This window comes from Acanthopagrus latus, chromosome 16 (assembly GCF_904848185.1).
Source record: "Acanthopagrus latus isolate v.2019 chromosome 16, fAcaLat1.1, whole genome shotgun sequence".
In the NCBI taxonomy this organism is placed as follows: domain Eukaryota; kingdom Metazoa; phylum Chordata; class Actinopteri; order Spariformes; family Sparidae; genus Acanthopagrus; species Acanthopagrus latus.
In genome coordinates, this window is record NC_051054.1 from 13,831,269 (window position 1) to 13,845,869 (window position 14,601).

The 14,601-nt window shown below is 45.7% G+C and overlaps 1 long non-coding RNA gene across 2 annotated transcripts in view; it reads left to right on the forward strand.

The window, feature by feature from the left end:
- Positions 1-14,601, forward strand: part of LOC119034294 — a 164,002-nt gene that overhangs the window by 61,070 nt on the left and 88,331 nt on the right. The window lies entirely within an intron of this gene.

Sequence of the window (14,601 nt, forward strand, 5' to 3'; positions counted from 1 at the left end):
GTGAAATTCGTAATTATGTTTTCACTGGTGTATAATCGCCTGAAAGTAAGATGTTTTTTTTACCTTGATGAGCCTTTTATATCTACAGAGGAAGCAGGTCCTCTTCGACCGGTTCTGTCATGAACGGACAAATGTGAACGGACAAAGGAAAAGCACAGCAGCAGTGGTCGCCGTGTTATCAACGGTGAGCCCAATGTTTTTAAAAGCCATTTACGAGATCAGATTTACTCATAAAGTGGGCACATGAAATCAAAGCTACATGGCTTCATGGCTAGATATCATCGGAGGTAGGTGAGCACCAATCCCTCTAGTGATTTGATGAAATCTCACAGTCCTAGACCTGTGCTAGTAAAGACCTTTGCCTAACATTGATCCCTATTTGTTGACGGTAATTATCATCAAGCCGGGACTGAAACCTGCCTGATGTGCTTCAACCTTTGATTGCATAATCAAACCTCTTTTTCACATCGCTGTGTTTGTGAACTTCACCCCGATGGTGCAGCACACGAGTTTGAGTTGTTCGCCGCGCTCTCTGCCGCTGAGGCCGCGTGACATGACTGCTGTATGAAGGGAATGCCAATGGGTCCCCCGGTGATTAGATATTCCACTCAACCTCCATCTAATCAACATTTATAGTGTCCTGCCCGTGGAATTACACTGCCCTCCACTAAATCGACTCTGCGTCATCACTTGTAAACACTCAAGCATTTAAAGATTGAAAACTCTTCCCGCAAAAAAAAAAAAAAAAAAAAAAAGTGCCATCAAAGCCAACAGCGTGTGAGTTCGAGTGTGCGCTCAAACGCGCGGCCTCATAAAAACTGCTGAGCTGGGCTCTTCAATGCAATCAGGCGCCGGTCTCAGCTCATATACTTGTTTGATGATAGCCGAAGATGGAGGGAGAGTGATGGAGCCCTCCGAGGGACCACGGCGATAATTTAGCTCCGGGAGTGGGTGTGAATCATGGTGAAGGCAGCGCGGGGAAGGGGGGGGGCTGGAGGTGGGTGGATGAATCATTAGGGTGGGGGCAGGGTGGAGAGATGGAAAAGAGAGGGGTAGAGTCCCCCGGGGAGTTAGATCCATCAGACGGCGCTGCTGTGGCCTCGACTGCGGCATCGACCCGCAGGACTGCAGCCCAAACCTGTCCGTCTTTTCTTTTCCTCATCTCTCTCTTCCCCCCGCTGCAAACTGTTGGTCTCACTCTGCCTCTATCGCCGTGATTCATAGCGGCCTCTCTCCTCCTCTCTTTTCTCCTCTCCCTCTATCATCAGGCATGTCATTCCACATCAGAGGCCTCATCTCTCCCTTCTCCACGTCCCTCGTAAGCCTCTTGAAGTATGACTGGGCCTGAGAATGGCAAATGAATTCCCAATCTGAATGCATACTCTCACCCTCTCCTCTCTCTCTCTCTCTCTCACTCTGCCGCCCTCCATCTCTCGCCTCAGGCTACTCATTCTACCTCTCCTCCCCTCTGTCCTCCTCTTCCTCCACTCACCCCCTCCCCCACCCCCCGTCCCTGCACCCATGGCGAACTCTGATGGGATTCAGAGCAAATTGCTCAACCCCTGGAAGGAAAAAATAAATAAATAAATAGCAGCGGAATATCATAAAAGGAAGAATTGTTTCAGCTAGCCGACCGCCATTTTTGCACGGCTGCGCGACATGACGAACAGCAGCGCGCTCGGAAAAAAAAAACAAAAAACATAACCCCAGACTGCCCTACTTCTCCTCAGTGCAATAATCCATTACCGGCAACATCCACGCCTTTTCAAGAGTTTCAGCTCCCCAAGGCTTTGACTTTGGACAGGCAGAGGTTAGAGGAAAACAACCTGAAAACAGCCTTATCTCCCAACACACGAATGTTTGTTAAGGCTCCCCATTAAGTCTCCCCCCCCGAATTTGCATATTAATTGCATTCTGGCTCTACTTCCCCTCCTTTAAGGCTGCTGTTTATAGGTGCTTTATTTCTTTGAGAAGACACAGACGTCCGCGGGGAGCTCACCTGCAACGGAGGACAAGAATTGAATTCTGCGGGAAATTGCTTTAACTTGAGTGTAATCGAATTTGCACCCACACACACCTTGACTCCAGGACCCGGAGGTCACGCCTGCATGTGGATGTACATGTATAGTACATTAAAAAAAAACACACACACACACACACACACACACACACACAAATCCACACACAGTGCACACTTATCAAACACAGAGAGAAAGCCTCCTTAAACAACCTGAAGAAATGAACACTGGTACAATATGGGAGCTCAGATGGATGCTTTTTTTTCTTTTTTAGGCTCTCTGGCTCCCCCAGCACTTCTCACATCTTAAATATTTTTCTGTCCCTTCTCTGCTTCTTCTTCCTCTTTTTTTTATTTTTTTATTTTTCATCTTGTGAATTGTGTTTACCGCTCAGACATCAGAGCACGGTTTGGCAGCTTTCTCAACAAATGTTTGAAAAGATGTGAAAGTTTTAATGACTGGATTGAGTAGGGGGATAAAGGAACAGCTGGAGATTCTGTAATGTAGTGGCTATTCTTATATAGGAGAAGGAACACTCAAGCTGTCTCGTTTGAGAAACCGGCGTTGCGGTTTTATCCATACTTAAGAATAACAGGTGATTGAGCATTCTCTCGTCCCTATCTCCAAAACAATGTGGCCATATGGGACTTATTTGAATATGATGTACTGAGTGGCACTCTATATGTGTGATATCACATTATGCAGAGTGGGCCTATTTATTATTTTCAAGATAATAGTTTCATTTCACAGATTATGACTCACGCGGATTGTTTTTTTTTCCCTTTCCCCTCAGTGATAGCACAGCATTTAATAGAAAAAATACCAGACAGTGAGTGAAGTAGTCATTATTTTGATTATTATCCGGCGCCAGTAACAATGTTTGTGATGAGATGCGTCTTGAACACGACTATTATATTCATTGGATACAACTAAATTCCACCACAGGAGACTTAGTTTTATGGTAATGGTCCTTCATTCAAACTGAAAATCTAATGATCTGCACTCAACCCATCGGAGTAACTCAGTTCCGGGGCATTGATTTCCTTTGTGCTGCAGATTGATCTGTGGCCTGTTAGAGCTCAATATGTCACAGCCTCCCCGCAAAAAAAAAAAAGGGCCGCAATAAAAAACAGATGCATGAACACGCGCTGGAGTGGAACGGCGAAAGGCGCTGCGTGGATCGAATGTGAAAAGTATTCTGTGTACGGATCCCGAGGGGGCGATGCATAGTTACACAAATTTTAAAAATGGACTACATCGTAAAAAAAAAACCAAACAAAAACAACGCTAATGATGATTTCGTAGATGCCGCTGGATCTCCATTTGGACTCTAACGTGATCATTAACATGCAGCTATGCCACTGGCCCCCGATGCCCCCTGCCCTCTCCGCTCTACTGTGAATAATACGCGAGCAGTTGCCTGGGAGAACGTGGTCTCATTATGGCTCCCGATGCAGTGGACCACTCCCCGGATCCTCCCTATAGCAGCATCATCTCCCTTCACCCGTTGGACCACGGCCCCCCTGGGCAGATGCACACATGCCCGCGCGTGCACGTATTAAAACCCTCAGTCTTTCCATTAGGCCATTTGCTGTAGCACGCTCCTCTTAACATGGTTGTCTGACTTTCTCTGTCTCGTCTGCACTAATGCAGACTGGGCGCGGACCCCCACCGTCATGTGTCTGAGAGAGAGAGAGAGAGAGAGTGAGAGAGAGAGAGATCAGCTTTTTGGAGTGTTTATCGATAAGGGAATAACAAACAAAAGAAGTGCACGGGGACCTCGCAGTGCCGTACAAGGACCCTGCAGGAGCGCGCATGCCTGTGCGCGTGTGTGCGCACATGTTCGCCCCGGCTTTGAGGAGGTTTCTATGTGATATGTGTGTATAATGTGTTCTAAAGGGGTTCGGTAGGCACGCGATGGGACACATAGGGCTGCTCTCCCGCAGATGCAATTAGGCTAAATGGGATTATGCCTATCACATTTCAGACAGGCCGGCCCCACGGCCACCTGGGGGAGAGGGTGGTGGGTGGACGAGGAGGGGGTGATGAAGAGGGATAGAGAAAGGAGAAAAGGGGGGGAGGTGAGGTGGAGAAGATGCAGGGAGGGGAATGCGGTCTCTAAGAGACAGCATCCAGTGTAGTTGTGATGCAGGCGGTGGCAGAGCCCACTGATGCTATGCTGAAGGAGAAAAAAAAACATGTCTGGCTTCTTTGTAGTGCAACGAAAAGGGTTTATGACAACGAAAAAGTATGAAAACGGATGTATCGGAAGATCAACACCTTTCACACTCCATATATAATGGCATCATATGTTGGCTTTGATGTGATGCACTATATCGAACCCCCCTCTGGTATCAGGCTAAATGTCAGCATCAACAAAGAGGGCCGAGGCGGGGCAGGCTGACATTTTCACACCGGGTGATTCAGCCCAGAGATTCTCCGCACAGAAGCGGTGCTGTATTGAACTGCGTGGTCAGGGGGTAAAGAAGAGGACATGGAGGAAGTGGAGAGGCTGTTACTGTGCCATAGCTGTGCCTCTGAAGGGCCCGTGTGCGATTGTTGCTCTGCATTCTAATAAACGGAAAACCATGTGTTTTTTAAATGTTTTCGTTGGCGACAAACGTGTTTGTCCCATGATGTTGTCATGTCTGGTATTATTCCAAACATTTTATCGATACAGTAGCAATTTTGCCCCACCCATAGATAACACACTGTCCTACTGAACGATGTACACGTCTGTTGAAACTAGCCTGAGCACACACAGTATTGTAAGGTTGGAATTCAGAAAGACTTTTGATGAAATTTGATGACAGAACCAAGGAAAACCACTACAAGCTTCTGTTTAGCTAGATTGTTAGCTTGATTACAAGGTAGTTAGCTAGCTAGCTAACCGTAGCTGGCTTGTTGCAGCTGGTACGGGCCAAATCTTGAGAAACTGAAACTGTATATGTGCAGATTATTGGGGCCGATTCATGTTAAACACTTAATGTCTTCACATGCTCGTCACCATCCCTGCTTTCTACCTTAAGTGTAAGCTCAAAAGGGCCTCTGTCAAAGGACTAAAGGTTTGAGTTAACATGTGTAACTCCCTTCTATTGTCAACCGCATCACAACTCACACACACACACACACACACACACACACACACACACCGAACAGTGAGACATTTGGGCCAATGGTGGACCTTCCTCACCTACAAGCACCTCCTTGGCAGGAGCAGAGCAGAGAGGGGCACAGTGCCTCCATCCTCCCAGTCTCCCACGCTCGCTCTCACATTAATCAAAAGGGATGCGGTGGTTCCCAGCTCACCTCGCAGTCCCCTGGTGCCAGCTGTGTTTGGGACTCGCCCTGTTGGCCTGCCTGCCCCTGATCACACACTGTCATTGTTCCTTTCGGCCTTGTAAACAGCGAGCCTGCTACAGCTGATCAAATCCAGGGTCACATACGTTCGGGTGTCATGTGCACGGATGCGTGCACGCATACTTAGACCTACACAAACACAATGCATCCACATTATCACCTCGACGCGTGCAAATTTAGCGAAAAACGCACACCTTTTCTCTCACGAGGATGCTCATAGTAGTTGTTATTAATTAAAGCAAAAAATTAATTCATGAACTTGTCACAGTAATCACTGATACATAGAAACGTGAAGATTTCCACCCTCTCTGCCAAAGTACATGCAGATAATGACCGCATTTCGCATGCCGGTTCCCTCTGGGATGGATGCTCCATGTGAGTGTGAACGCTGTGTGTGTGTGTGTGTGTACATTTGTCATTGCAAGCAAATAACTGGACATCTCTTAATGATGAGGAATTAAACGTTCATGGTAGACCACTGAGAAAAGACTACAGTATGCTCCCGAACACGCGGGGGGGACAGAGAACGGAGACCGAGGGGGGGGATAAACCAGAGAGCTGTGACAGGATACGGCCCATTAATTATTGAATTTGCTGACGTTATGACAAATGGCGTTGTCCTAGCCCTCACCGGTGCCTGTGACTTTTACAAGGCCAGCTGGACAGAGTCTCAGCATTTCTACTGTTAAACCACGTATGCAGGTTTAAAACTCTGTGCTGTTTTTTTTTTTTTTTCTTCTCAGCCCACCTGCAATGTGGCAGAAGTTAGATTAAATAGCTGGAGCAAAGTATCTCTAAGTTGGGGTCATTTACTCTGTTGCGGAAGCTAAAATCCCTCCTTGAGAGAAACCTACATGCAGGTTTGCTGTTTTGGGAATGATAGTAATTGAGTGAGGGTGCATGTAGGTGAGACAGTAAGCAAGCCAGTGTGGGAGACAGTTACACCTCCGTGTCGGGGTGTTTTTTTGCGATGCGAGGCCAGCGGAGAAAGAAAGGCAACAGTGTGCTGTGTTTGCACTGTGTGGGACGGCCTCCTGCTCCTGACGTGCATGTGGTCAACCGTGCCCCGAGGAGGCCTTTACTACGGACTGTTGGCTAAAAAAACCCTGGAGGCTCTGGAGGGTATATAAATCCTGCACACCCTCCCATCCATGTTTCCTCACACAATCCTGTACCTAAAATGGTAAATAATTTGTGCCGCGGCTGAGAAAAGTCTGCACCGCTGTCCACTTGGTGTTTTTCCTTTTCCTATTCTCCGACTCTGCCTGCCTCCAGTCCATAGGGAGAAAACCTGTCATAGCCGCGTCATTTAGTTGTTTCGTCTGCACCTAATCTTCATACGCCTCCAACCCAGCCCGGTGGGAAAAAGTAGAAAAAGAGAACATGCAAATGAGTACAAATGTGTCTTGTTTGGTTTGTCTAAAATAAGCCTCATTACAGCTGTTAACCTTTAATAGCAGCGATGTATCACCTGGAGGAAAAGAAAGAAACGCCGCATCTTTATCATCACTTTTTTATATCTCGCAAAAATGAGCCTCTGGCGAGTTGCGCAGGGTGAAAGTGTTACTAATTTAAATTACTAAACAACTGGGTGCCACGTACCGAACAATGACTCCTTTTTACGCGAGACACTTAAGATTGACTGGGACTGGAGATGGAATAATAGCACCATTTATGAGTCAAATGTATGGCGAGAAGTCACAGAGGGCACTCTGGGTGTATTTGTCTCCTGTGGTGTTTGCCTGTCTCCGAATAGAGCGCCTGTCTGCGAGGGGAGCCGGGGTCTGTGGGCCTTATTTCTTCTGTTAGCTCCGCCGTCGTTAATGGCTATCCCTGTAGATACAGCCTGCTGCCAGCTGCTGCTCTGGCCCTCTGGAAAAGAGGCTGGCAATTAGACCTTGCACTTAAAACAAGGTGAGTCAGGACCTTTTAATGGTGCACTATTTCTACGTTCCCACACATGTGGCCGCTTAGTTTTTCGCTGTGCCAGAGAACTCTGGGTACTGAGGCGTGGAGGTTAGTACGTCCAAATAACTGAGGCGGTGGGTGGCTCGGCAATGGGGCAGAGTTGTTCTGCAGAAATTGCTTTTTTTTTTTTTTTTTTTTTGCGAAACCGTATTTGATTTACCCTCCACTGGAAGCCATTCGTTAATAGTTTTCTTTCAACATCTTTAAAACCGACTGCAGATTGAATACCAATCCCTATGTCATAACAGAGGTCTCTTTTAATCTAACACGTGTTTAAAATGAATGCCATAAAGGGTGTTCTGCTGCAATATGCTAAAGCTAACATTGTGAATAGGAGCTACAGGGCTACTGCTGCTGCATGTGCTCTCTGTATTGCTTTCTATCTGAAGGGGGTGAGGTTCACTTTCTAATTCCATCCTGCCTCTCATCTCAGACCTTGATAAGATGGAGGTGGGGGGGCTGCCCATGTTTAGACTGCTGCACCTTGTTTCCTTGGACCTTACCCAGCTGACCTTGAGTCGATACGGCGATGAGCATAAACGAACGCACTGACATGCTCGCACTCTTTCTCGCCCCCCCCCCACATGCAGAGCAACATATACAAACATACACACAGCGTGAAGGGGTCGCATGAACACGAGCATGCAGGGAAATTATTTACTGCTGCGCAAATAGACCGAGCGTAGGCTGAAATAAGAAGGGCTAATATCCCTGCTATTTTCTGCTGTGTTTAAAGGAAATGATTTGCCGCGCACCCGCCTATTTTCATCCACCTTTAATTTTGCTTTCTGGTGTATAAATGAGGCTCTTTTTATAACAGTGTGTGTGGAATATTTTTAAATGCAGATGCCTTCAGCCTCTGGGGAATAGGCTTTCTCAAGGAGTGGCACTGAGTGAGAGAAAAGAAAGCTGATGTTGACTTCGTGAAACCTACATGTCTGCCAGATCCTTCCTTGAGCTGTGAAATTTTATTTACCCCCCCGCCCCGACTGGAGAGAATCACAGTGGTCCATACGTGGTGACAGACGCAAAGGCCGCTGGACTGCTGCAGCAGTCGGTATGCCATCTGAGGAGGGGCTATAACGCTCATGATAAATGACAGCTTTCAACCTGGCCAATCTAAATAGATTATCTTGGCTGCATCCTCCCCTGACCAGGTGCCGATGCGTAGAATGGACCAACTTTGTAAAAAAACACATACAGTCACCTGCTGTATTCATGGCAGCGTGAACGCCGGGAGGGAGAAACAGAAACTGAATTCAGCTGCATGTGATTGAGTAACATTGTGACTGAGTCTCATATAGGGGGATGTTGACTATACCTCACTTTTTTCAAACAAAATATCAGGATTGTTTCTGCCAGGTCAAAAAAAAAAAAAAAAAAATCGTCAATATGCAGATGACGAACGTCTACTTGCATTTATTCGAGTGCTCATGGATGTATACCATGCACATGGTGTGCGTCTGCAAAGAGCTCTCTGTCTTTTGTTCTCCGGGAGATAAAGAGCATCCACTGCTCAGCAACAAACACATAAATATGCATTAATCAGTTCTGGTTGGGCAAATCTGAAGAACTGTCAAGCGTCAAATGTAAAGGTCATGCTTTGCTTGCTGTAAGGGGGAAAATCCTGGAGACCATGGTTAGGGCACTATTTGAATAAACTATTCAAGGATTTACAAGAAGTAACCTTCAGGGGTAGGCACGCCCCCTTCCCCCTCACCAGGGAATAGCAACCATTATGAATGCGCTCTATCACCAACTCCACCGAACTAGATCAGACTATGGATGTCACACAGATCATGATAGATAGTCGGCTGGTGGGCACCGGTATGGCTTTCATTGAGAGTAGATTTTTGTGCCTTCAGATTAATGTGTCAGGTTATAACTCAGTTCAGCCCTCTTCTGTTCTCTGGCACTTTTATCATCATTTGCACACTGTTTATTTTTCAGATGTATTACTGCAGTCGATAATATATTGTGTATGGAATAAGTGTGCACAGTGGAATACCCTTTGAATTTTGAACAAAGTGCCCCCACTCCGCTCCCCCACCCCCCAGCCCTCTCCACGTAGCATGACAGCCGCGCAGAACGTGGCAGGTGGAGGTCTTTCAGGCAGAGCAAGGGGTGACCTTGCCACTTCCTCTGTAGAATTGGTTTGGTTGGTAACACAGCGCCAGGCCCCCCCAAAAAATGTGCTACAGCTCTATAGACAGGCCTGGTGAACAGAGGGCCAGTCCCAGCCCCAGACTCATGCCCAGCCCCATGGCAGCAGATGCCACATGGCGGCCCCAGAGCCTTCAGCCGGCGAGGAGACGTAGGCGAGCGCCAGCCGGGTCACCGGAGCCCATGTCCATGTCATGCACAGAGAAGGCCTTCTCAGCAGGCAGGCAGGCAGCCTGCCGTCCTCTCCTGTCCCCCTTTCTTGGAGGCAGAGTGTAACAGCTCGTTTGCACGTGCTTTGTGTAGATTAAAGCAAGAGGCTGTCAGGAATAATTAAAAGTAATAGAGCTTAGCTCTTTTTGGATTAGTGTCCTAGACAGTGATACTATTGTCTGGGTAAGTGTGTTTATTTATGCTTCCTCTGTGTGTGTATGTGCATCAGACTGTCTGTGCATCCATATGTGTGTACTTATGGTATGTGTATGTGCTGCTCTTCACAAAACATATCAACATGATCCATAATGTTGTGAACTAATGATAATGTGCCTTGGCCTAACCTTGTGTGTGTGTGTGTGTGTGTGTGTGTGTGTGCGTTTGCCTGAAAGCAAGACAACAAAAGTCCTCTCATCCCATTAAGTCTGTTCCTCAATCACCCAAATGGTTGCTTGGGCAAAGTTAATTGCGCCTGTGCAGTAACCCACGTAAAATGCATAACAAAGACGGAATAATTAATATACAGAGGACATGTAAAAAACATGATGCATAATTGACAAGGTTCTGCTCGGTCATTCCGACCATCAATCTCTTCTCCCACAACACCCTTATAAATAACTTTGCCTTTTGTTTACTCCCTCTGAGTTGGTGTAGTTGTTTTGTTGCCTATCTTGAGCAAGTGGGATTCTAAGATTTATGATGATTTTGTTTTTTGTCTTAACCACATTCATGTTCTACGGCACCACATATGTTTCAGTTTCATTTTATTCTTAGTAGCTGTCCGTTGCTGTGTTAAGCGACCTGTATGTAATTTGTCAGCTGCCTTTAAACTGATTTTCAGAGACTGTGCAGAAGGGTTAGATAAAGTTTCTGCCGATCAGAAGATGTTAAAATGAGGATTAATTTTAGTAGCTATGAAAAAAATATGAGTAAACTTGGGTACAATTTGACAAAATGTGAATATGTCTTTCCATGTGTCCTACATCTGTCATTATCACACAAGCCACTATGTGGGGTTATGGAGTAGCTGGAGAACAAACTGAAGAAAAATAAATTTAAAGGTGCACAGTGTAAGAATTTGATATCTCTCGAATTCATCCTAAAAACAAATAGTTGGCAGTAAATCACCAGTTACTGCTAACCGCTGCTAACTGTAGCTGCCGTGAGCTAGTTAGCTCAAATAGCCGTGCAGCTAGCGGCCAGGACATGAAGCTCAGAGCACCAAAGAATTGTGAACGTTTACAACACTAGCATGGGAGCTTCGGGCGAACAAATTCAGGTTGGTCTATTCTACTGTTGAATGTTTTTCTGGGCAGAACTGGTTGGAATTTCCCAAAAACATTTGTAACTTAAAACAAATTACTTTAAATAAACCAAACGGGGGAATATGAAGGAAATTGTGAGACCAAAAGGTCATTTAGCAGAAACACCCAGAATAATGTGCTCCTATGTGGAAACAAATGCGCAGCATATTATGAATCAGCTGATTTAATCTAAAAAATGCACCCGTGAATGCTTCACCTAGCAACAACAGTCATTAGGAGCTTCCACTGGACACAGTCAATTTAGACATTACTCAGAAAACTTCCCTTGCTGAGAGTCTTTTCATGGATGTTTGAAATACCATTTTCCTGTTATAGGATATTTAATAAGGCAACATACCAAAGAAAGGTGATGTCGGCCCATCCAAGTCTGAAGCGTGGTTGTTTTGCTTGAATATAAAATGTGCTCTCCCCCATTATAAAAGCATACGGGAGGACAAACAATGCTTGCCGTAATGAAATTAGAGGGGACGAAATCACTGTTTGGATTTGGTACAGTAATAGCATGATGAATTATGGCACATTTTCTTCAGGGGACATTGCTTGAGGAAATGTTATAAGATGCCCATGGGAAGAGGCAGTCATCAATCACACATGGTGTGGTTGGGGGTGTTGTGGTGGCCCTGAGGACTTGGGTCTGCGCAGCAGCCAGTAATCTAAATGGTGACACCGGGCTCCAAGGCCTCCGTGGGGCTGCCCGCTCCGTCGCCTGCAAAGAAAACAGATCAGGGGAGAGAGGGATCAAGGTTTGTTTTCTCCCTTTTCTAGGTCATTATTTATTATGTGAAATATCAGCGTCCTTGGCTGCTGCATGGGATCTTCTTCCCCCCAATTGACAGATCTCATTATAAGATAAACGTGACAAAGATAGCTCATAATGCTTCAGAGAAATGTAACACCATTAGCGGGTCATTGTCATCGTTCTAATGTGTCCTTTTAAGCCGCTTAGTGAACTGGTGCTGAAGTGTGATACAGGGATTAACCTATCAGAGAGTTGCTGCGGAGGAGTTGAGCCGCCATTGATGGAAATTTTTGGACGTGTGGTGATATCTTCCCAGGCGCTGCGCAGAGTCATGGTAGAGCCTGATTCCTAAACACACAGAGGTTTCTGGGATACGGGGGAGGATGTCTGGAGGGTATAGGCATGCACGGGGCTGGGGCTGGGACTGGCGTCTGCTTGGTTGCATGAATTCCTTAATGTTGCAGTGGTGGAAATACTCAGATGCATTTCTTTTTGCTGTGAATTTATTTTTACACGTGAACCTACTGCAGGTTGCTTACAGCGATGCCGCATCAGTTATATCCGTTGCAGGAACACAGCAAGCACTGGTAGTCGCGCCACAAACAACATAAATCTTAATCTATTGGCAAACTACATCTCATTTCTAGGACAACCCTCGATTAAAGAATGTGCCTTTAATGAGTTGACGGAGCTGATATACCGAGGTTGAGTGTCTGCCTCGGCGGATTAATGAGTGAGTTTCACATTTGAGTTGTGGAAATGACTCCGGAATGTGAATGACAGCGAATGCTTCCAGGGGTTAAATGGTTATTTATGAGGCCATTGTTTAATTCCACCATACAGTAGAACCATCTGCAGTCATGAGGGCGCGTTGTTATCGTTCAGCCATTCATTGCACTTTTGGTGACTGTTCGCTGACACAATTTTCGCTGATCAGTCTCACGACCTCATCAATCATTCTATTAGGCGTCCCGGCATCACATTAACATCGTATTAAAGCGAGCGAGCAATACAAAAGATGTGTTAATGATGATGCAACGCACACTGGCTGGCGCATTGTCTGCGGCGAGCACACGAGTATGTACACACACACACACACACACACACACACACACACAGACACTCAACAAAGATGCTCAGAAGTACTTAGGAAAGATTTGTTCTTTTAGACGCATCAGCAAGAAAAAAAAAAGTGTAAACAATATGATCAGATATGAGAGGAACTGAGCGGAGTGATGTTTTCTTGCGCGTGGCGTGACGTCCTCCAGCTGAGTTTAATGGAGGTAAGACATTTCAGCCTCGGCTCCACTGTTGAATTTTCTCATTTCATGGCTCAGCAGGAATTATCAAAGCTTTTTTGATTACATTTTCATATGACCTTGATCTCAAAGGGCAGAGCAATCAATACAATAGCCATTAGCATCCTGGTAATTGTTAGTGAAATAGTAATCATTTTCTCGCGGCCCCGGAATCTCTTTTAGCTCCTTATTTATTTATTGGGCATATGGAGGGAGAGCGGGGCTGCTAGCCGAGATGGATGTGATGAATAGAGCCCCGAGATGCAAATTAAAATGTTTGTAATTAAACCCACTGATCATAATGGCTTTCTTGCTGCAGTCCTGCTGGTTGTGGCTGCAACAGGGATTGAGTTCAGTGTTGGTGTTTTTTAAAGTTTTAAGACACGCGTGTCGCCCTCCACCTCTCGAATCGTGCCATTTCCTGTTAGCATCGCAGGGGTCGGCGTCGCCCGCCGCAGCCATCTTGTTTACATCCGACATCAGACGACACGCGAGCTGACAATGCACCGAATCACAATGCAGTAGTCGGGGTAATGGGACTATTTATTCAGCTTTGTTAGGAGAAGGGGTCATGTGATCAGGGGATAGTAATTATAGCATACGCTTAATTACATTAGCAACCTCCTGTCTTTTCATATTATCTCCGATGCAAAAAAAAAACACAGAGAGAGATTTGATTATGTTAATAAGCAGCGTTTTATACATGGTAATGGAGGCCTAGTTCAAAGCCATTAGTGCTATGAGGAATATCCATTTGAGTGTCGGAGCTCTCGAAAACGCAGCTCGGCTCAAAGTGCACATTGTTTAATGGTATTGATCAACGGTCTAGCGAGCTCGGGGGCTTTTGCTCATTACTGTGTCTTATTCATGCTTTCTTGGGTAATGATGCCCACACAGCAATTACTGCCACAACCATTTAGATGATCTAAGAGAGAAATCACAATAATAAAAAGATGGAGGAGTAACAAAAGAAAAAAAGAATGGCGTGTCATTTATCCAAGAGGGGAGGACAAAAGCTGCTCACTAAAGGGAAGCGTCGAGATTTCAAGTGCATCGACTCCAGAAGAAGTCGCCACTAACTTTGATCAACCTGTCATAGATGAATCCAGTGTAAAATCTCTTGTAGGGTGGGGATAACCTCATGTGTCCAGTCCCAGTACCATCTAAAAGTAACTTAAATCAAGCAGATTAACAATGCTTGTAACTGCATGTCCAGCAAGCCACAAATGTATTAATAGAATTAAGAATGTTTAATTGCCTTGAGCGTAAATGAATGCTTTCGACAGCCGTGTAGATGCAAGTGGTCATTTGACGTGGGTTTTGTCATCTGCCCGTTTCTGGGAGGGGTGTGCTCGCAAGCCTATGCAGAAAAATCAAATGCAGCAGAAAACAGAAAGCGCATCCTGTTTTGCGCCTGCATCTGTTTTAATGCTATGTGCCATCCTTTAGGCTCATTTGTGCCCGATTACATGGACAAGGCGAGGAAAAAAAAAAAAAGAAAACATCTCGCAAAACCTAAT